Consider the following 7,496-nt stretch of genomic DNA (forward strand, 5'->3'; position numbering starts at 1 on the left):
CCCGAAACAATCTGATTGTTGATCTACTCAGGGCAGAGGACCTGAGTAGACATTTTTCCAAAGAAGACACTTACAGATGACCAACAGATACATGAAAGGATGCTCAACATCACTAATTATCAGGGAAATGAAATCAAAACAACAATGAGAAATCACCTTATGCCTGTTATAGTGGTTAAAATAAAAAACACATGAAACAACAAGTATTGGTGAGGATGTGGAAAAAAAGGAACCCTTGTGCACAGTTGGTGGGCATGGGAATTGGTGCAGCCACTGTGGAGAACAGTATGGAGGTACTTAAAAAATTAAAAACAGAAATGCCATATGATCCAATAATTCCACTACTGGGTACCCAGGGAAAATGAAAACACTAATTCAAAAAGATAAATGCACCCTATGTTTATTGCAGCATTATGTACAATAGCAAAGACATGGAAACAACCTAAGTGTCTTTCAATAGAGAAATGGATAAAGAAAATGTGGTATATATACACAATAGAATATTACACGGCCATAAAAATGATGAGATCTTGCCATATGAGACAACATGGATGGACCTAGAGGGTATTATGCTAAGTGAAATAAGTCAGACCGAGAAAGACAAATACCATGTAACCACTCATAAATGGAATCTAAAAAAGTGAATAAACAAAAAGAAGAATCGGAACTATAAATACAGAGAACAAACTGATGGTTGCCAGAGGGTAGGGGGGAAAGGGGTTGGGCAAGATGAGTAAAGGAGAGTGGGAGATACAGGCCTCCAGTTATGGAATAAGTAAGTCACAGGAATAAAAAGCAGAGCATAATGAATATGGTCAATGATGTAATAATCATGTAATGGGGCAGAGGGTAGCTATACTTGTGGTGAACATAGCAAAATGAATAAACTTGTCAAATCACTAAGTTGTACACCTGAAACTATGTAACATCGTGTGTCAACTATATTAAAAAAAATGGTTAAGATGAGAAAAAGAAAAAAGATTACATATAAAAATATAATATACATATGACCCCATTTATTAAAATTATATATGTATGTGAGCGTTTTTTTTAAAGATTTTGTTTGACACACACACACACACACACACACAGAGAACACAAGCAGGAGCCGCAGGCAGAGGGAGAGGGAGAAGTGGGCTCCCCGAGGAGCAGGGAGCCGGACGTGGGGCTCGATCCCAGGACCCTGGGATCATGACCTGAGCCGAAGGCAGATGCTTAACTGACTGAGCCACCCAGGCGCCCCATATGTATGTGAATGTTAATGAAAAAATAGATCTACATATGGTGACTGTAAAGTGAAAAAGGGAAGAACAGCAACTGAAAGATATTGAGGGCCTCATAGGTATCGTGCCCCATGAGGCAGGTATCATCCCTATTCTAGAGATGACAAATGAAGACTCAGAGAATGCCACAGTAATGTAATAAATGGCAGGGAGTATCTATACTAGCTCTATCTGACTCCATAGCCAGGGATGCTTTTCCACTATGAACAATCCCCTTTCTCCCTACCTTCTGAGTCCCTCTCCTTTTTTCCCTACCTTCTGAATATAGGTCTTTTCTTTTCTTTTTTTTTTTTAAGATTTTATTTATTTATTTGAGAGAGGGAGCATGAGAGAGAGCATGAGAGGGAGCATGAGAGGGAAGAGGGTCAGAGGGAGAAGCAGACTCCCTGCTGAGCAGGGAGCCCGATGCGGGACTCGATCCTGGGACTCCAGGATCATGACCTGAGCCGAAGGCAGTTGCTTAACCAACTGAGCCACCCAGGCGCCCCTGAATATAGGTCTTTTCATGCTTCTGTTTCTAAGTCTGTTTTCTTGACTTATTCCCTTGTTGATAGTCTGTTCCAAGCTCCTCCAATCATCCATTCATCAAATATTTATTAAGCATGTACTATGTGCCAGGCACTCTTCTAGGCCTTAGCAGCAAACCAAGGAGACCAAGTTCCAGCCCTCCAGGAGGTTATATCCCAGGGCTTGTCCATGGGGAGACAGGCAATCAAACAGATCAGCATATGAAACATGGAGCATGTCAGATGCTGAGGACTGCTATGGAGAAAGATGAAGCATGGAAAGGGGAGAGGAGTGTTGGGCTGTTTATAGTCATCAGGCAGATCTCAGAGGGTGGGAGGGAAAGAAGCCTCGGGGTGTTTGGGAGAAGGCATTTCCAGTAGAGTGAGCAGCTAGCACAAAGGCTCTGAGCTGGGTGACCATTTGGCATCCTGATGGGGCCAGATCAAGGCCTAATGAACAGCTCACAACATAGAGGTCAAAGGCACACTGCATAGGGCCTTGTAGACCAATAAGGACTTGTGAAGTTCTAATGAGAATAACCAATACCATTTGAGCTGCTAGTAGGTGCTAGGAACTCTTCTAGGTGCTTTACATGGATGGGCTTATTTAATCCTTATGACCCCCAAGAGCTCAGCCTTCTTCATCCTTCATTGCCTGTTGAATGAAGTCCTGACTGCTGAGCTAGGCACTCAAGGGCTCCACAGTCTGCCTACCTGACTTACCTTCTACTCTCCTCTAGGACCAGCCCAGGCTTTCCCACACTAGACATTAAAGGGGATGATCAGAGATCTGTCAGGGGCAATGGCCCTTTAGACTTCTCTGGGGAGTTGATGGCTTCAGAATCTCATTCCACCATGACTGATATCCTAGAGGCTCAAGTATATAAACCAGGTGCTGGTTTAATGAATTTACATTATGAAATAACTGCCTGGGGCATGAGGTCTTCATATTCCCCAGGCAGGCCTTCCTCCTCTGGTTGCATCACAAGTCAGAATGTCAACAGGTGAAAATGGAATTAGAGGAAGCGGATGTGGCTTTGTGACCTGATGTGGGTCTGACATGCCCGGCCCCATGTTAGGACTAGACCTGCCAGGGATGCCATCACATGGCTCAGTGGAACCAGGCTCTTTCCCCTTGACAGGCACGAGTGGACATATCAACTAGGCTTCAGTGTTCCTTTTCTTTATCTCTGTTGTGGACAGCTGCTTTCTGACTGACAGTCTTTGGCACGGGTCTTATTTAGGGTAATTCTGCCATCTCTGTTTTGGCTCTGGATGTGTTAAATCATTTGAGTTTTACTCTCATAGGCAATCTTATTTCTGTCTCTTGGGGGTTTGGTCACAGATACTGCAGTCCCCCAGGGGTGTGGTCAGGTTGAATACTGGACCCAGGCTCACAGGGGCCAGGAGATAGGTGTCTCTTCACCCTCCCGTTACTACACTCAGGTAGCTTAAAACCTACCTTCAAGGGAGTCGGCTTCCGGGACACATTGTGACACACTGGGACACATCTCTTGCCCCTGCCCCCTCCTTTCCCTTGCTGTGGTGCTTTCCCTCATTTCTGCCATTGAAATCCCACCTCCTGACTCAGTGGGCCTGCTGAGGGCAGTCTCCTGACACTTACAACACCGCACCTCTGGGGCCTGCGCCAAACCCTGCCCTCGAGCCACAGCTTATATACGGACACGCCCTTCCTGCTGTAGTAAGCGCTCCTCTGAGGCTAGCACCACACTGATCAATCCCAGTCTCCTCACTTCGTTTAGCCTGCCGCTGTCTACCTAGCAGGTGCTTGATTTTGTTGAAAAATGAAAGCAAGAGGGAGAAATTCCATGGTATAACTATAAAATGCAAAAAAGGGAAAAAAACCCTAAAAAATTCTTGTACTTTCAGGCTTACAGAGTGCTTTTCTCCACAGTATCTCAATTTATCTTTATAACAACTCTGTAGAGGGGAGCTTCTATCCCTTTAAAATGAATCGCTTTTGTCTTAAATTTCCACTGAACTTTATCTTAGAGCCTCTAGACCAAGAAGATAAAATCCCGAGTTGGTTCTGGTATGTCAGAGGGGAGGAAGGAGCCTGCCCAGAGATCTGGTCTGAAGCAGAAAAAACAGCATCAGTGAAGGGAAAGTGGAAAACGGAAGACAGGCCCTGGAGCTTGTTTGGGTAGGTAGCTGGCTGGGTGAGATTAGCCCACCTGCAGTTGGTAGATGTGAACTGCACCAAGGCTACAAGCCCCTGAGAGGAGTGAATGGTGGCTTTCTTCCTCTCTTTTCATTGTGAAAGGGTATTTTTCAAAGAAAAGGTAAAATCATGGCTCTTCCACAACTATAGAATGAACAAGGGTTAAAGATTTTATTGGCCCATTATTTAGATGAGGGGACTGGTTTTTAGAACTGGTTCAAAGGACAAAAAAACACGTTTATTTGTAGTCAAGGAATGTCAGAAGATTATGCAAAAGGAATAAACCTGGCTTTTCCAGAGGAAGCAGGACTGTCCCTCATGGGATGGGATTCATTTACATATCTATAGACAAGGAATATTTTGAATTGCTGTCAGTTCTTGATAACTTCAGATAACACCTCAAGGGTGTTTTCCATGGAAGCACAAATTCTCCCTCCATCACTTCAGATTCTAAAATTGAGCTACTTAGTAGAACAGAAGAAATCACAGTGCTGGGCAAGTCACTTAACCTGAGTCTCCGTTGCCTTGTTTGTAATGTGAAGTTGGCACTATTCACTGGTCTGGTCGTCACGACCATTAATAAGATAATGCTTTTAGGAAGATATCACAGTGCCCAGACATAATAGATATTTAATAAATTTCAGCGGTTGTTATTGTCCTGTTAAGCAACATTAAACTCCACAAGTAGAGTGATGATGGCAGAATGAATGAATGTGGAGACCTTATACTCTTTATAAAGGTAGAGTCAGGAGAAACTAGCATATGTACATCGTCTCTCATGGTTCGTCTCCCCCTCTGATTCCCCCCCCTTCATTCTTCCCTTCCTGCTATCTTTTTTTTTTTTTTAACATATATTGCATTATTTGTTTCAGAGGTACAGATCTGTGATTCAACAGTCTTGCACAATTCATAGCACTCGCCATAGCACATACCCTCCCCAATGTCTATCACCCAGCCACCCCATCCCTCCTACCCCCTACCACTCTAGCAACCCTCAGTTTGTTTTCCTGAGATTAAGAATTCCTCATATCAGTGAGGTCATATGATACATGTCTTTCTCTGATTGACTTATTTCACTCAGCATAACACCCTCCAGTTCCATCCACGTCGTTGCAAATGGCAAGATCTCATTCCTTTTGATGGCTGCATAATATTCCATTGTGTATATATACACCTCTTCTTTATTCATTCATCTGTCGATGGACATCTTGGCTCTTTCCACAGTTTGGCTATTGTGGACATTGCTAGCATATGTGCATTTAAATGTGTATCTTGTTCTGCTTAAGAAGTCTCCTGGGAGGAAGATCCTTGCCTCAATATCTTTCCTTTCCCCCATCTTGATAATCATGGAGTCAGCCAGGGAAGTTGGTGGCCTTTCTAGTGGCCTGATTTGGAGCATCTACAGGTAACCTCCCTTACAAAATTCTTCCATGGAGGTCTGTTTATCTACTTAAAGGTACACACACACTCACAGGAGCCAGGTGCTTCACATTCAGGTGTTCTCATACCTGTCACTACCTGCCTAGTCTAAATCATAGCTTTCCTTGCCTAACTCATCTTCTTGCATCCATTCTTCCCTGATGAACCAGTCTTCCTGTTGCTGTCCCTGTCCCTGTCACACCTCACTGTGCCCCCTCTTCTGGGATTTTCTTCTCTCTGCTGGTGACAGTGACTGCTGCTTCTCACTCACCTCCTCAGAAAGGATTTTCCTGACCACTTATTTAAAGTAGGCTCACCACACCTCCCCATCCTACAGGTTACTATCTAAGCTTCATTATGTCTTTTAAAGCCTTTTTGCCATTTATATTTTTTTCTGCCCCTCCATTGGAGCATCAGCTTCATGATTCTGTCTCGTTCTCTGCTGTATGATCAGACTGCATGACAGACACTCCATACATCTTCGCTGAATGAATAAAAATCTCTTGTAGTTGACTGATCCTTCATATCTTTTATGACAGGCAAAATAAATACTCACTTTATTATTGCTAGCAGGAATGTAAATTGATACAGCTTATCTGAAAATAAACTTGGTTATGTGTATCAAGAGGCTTAAAAATGCTCCAAACATAGATTATTTAAAAAAATAAAGACTTGGGACACCTGGGTGGCTCAGTTGGTTAAGCATCTGCCTTTGGCTCACGTCATGATCCCAGGGTCCTGGGATCAAGCCCCGCATTGGGCTCTCTGCTCATGGGGGAGCCTACTTCTCCCTCTCCCGCTGCTCATGCTCTCTCTCTCTCAAGTAAATAAATCTTTAAAAAAAAACAAAACAGAAATATGAAAATAAAGACTCAGTAAATCCAGCCTCATCCTCATATCCCTGGGTTACTGTGCCACACCAATTAAAGTTAACTTTATTATTGTTTCTAAAACGTATCTAGACCTTCCTTAGCAGGTCAATGAAGTAGTCCCTCCAAAAAACACATTTCTCTGATATGGCACTTTATTGCCTTATTCTGTCTACAATTTAATAAAGCTGCTTGATATATGAGTCTCATTTCTGGGATTCCTTAAATTAGTTATGTGTTCATTTTACTATATTTGAGTGTCAACTTTTATAAGAGTAGGTATGTACAATATGAGAGTTATTCCAGACAGGACTCCTTCTGTGAGGAGACTTCTATTTCAAATATTACTCCTTTCAACCTCAAGTTAAGTCCCATAGAGGTTTGTGTTATATTTATAGCTCTTCCTGGGTGGCTGTGGCAGGACCAAGAGCTACCAACCGTCACAGCCAGGAGCACTCAGACAGCCTGGCAGGAAACAGAGTGAGGACAAATTATTCTTAGTTGAAGTTTAGAAAGCATTAGCTGCCTTGTCAAGACTGGAATGAGAAGGCCATGATGTTGCTGCCTGGAAAGGGTTTCCAGTTCATTGCTACTACTGATGTGAGATTAGCCCAGTGATAATTGTGGTTGAAAATAGAGATGCAAGACCTTGAGGACCCAATACGGTTCACTTAAATACACACATACAGTACACATTGTACATCATAATCTATTCACATAAAGTTACAATGGTGGCCCCTGACCTCTTTCATGCTTCTCAGTGTGACCCCTGAGAAAATGCCACAGAACTGTGACTCTGTGGCTCCCTCTTCCTGTCCCAGAGACACCAGCCTAGAGCCATCAGCAGCAGAATGTCCTTGTCTAAAGACACAGTGGAGGAGAGGTGATAGGGTAGACCAGAGAATGGGAAAATTTAACCAAATACAATTTTTAGGTTCTGTCAAGTCAACTGCTATGAAAACTGCTTTCCTCAGTGCTGCTGGTGAAAGGTGTATCCTCCCCCAGAAATACTAACTTAAAAATGTAGGCACATCAGATTCAGGATACAGAGCAGGGGTGTTGGTGAGGGGAGTTCAGAAGGTAAATCCTTTATCTTTAGACCTTCCATAAAGCAAAATGACTGAAAGAAGCAAAAAAAAAAAAAAAATTGAAATCACATCTCATTTTTTTGTGCCCTATGCTCTGCATTCTAGAAAAACTCAAATTAAAATACAACAATTAGACTGGGTTTTATAAA

Source organism: Callorhinus ursinus, unplaced genomic scaffold (assembly GCF_003265705.2).
Source record: "Callorhinus ursinus isolate GAN/ISIS: 27379988/994484 unplaced genomic scaffold, GSC_fseal_2.0 scaffold7, whole genome shotgun sequence".
Classification (NCBI taxonomy): domain Eukaryota; kingdom Metazoa; phylum Chordata; class Mammalia; order Carnivora; family Otariidae; genus Callorhinus; species Callorhinus ursinus.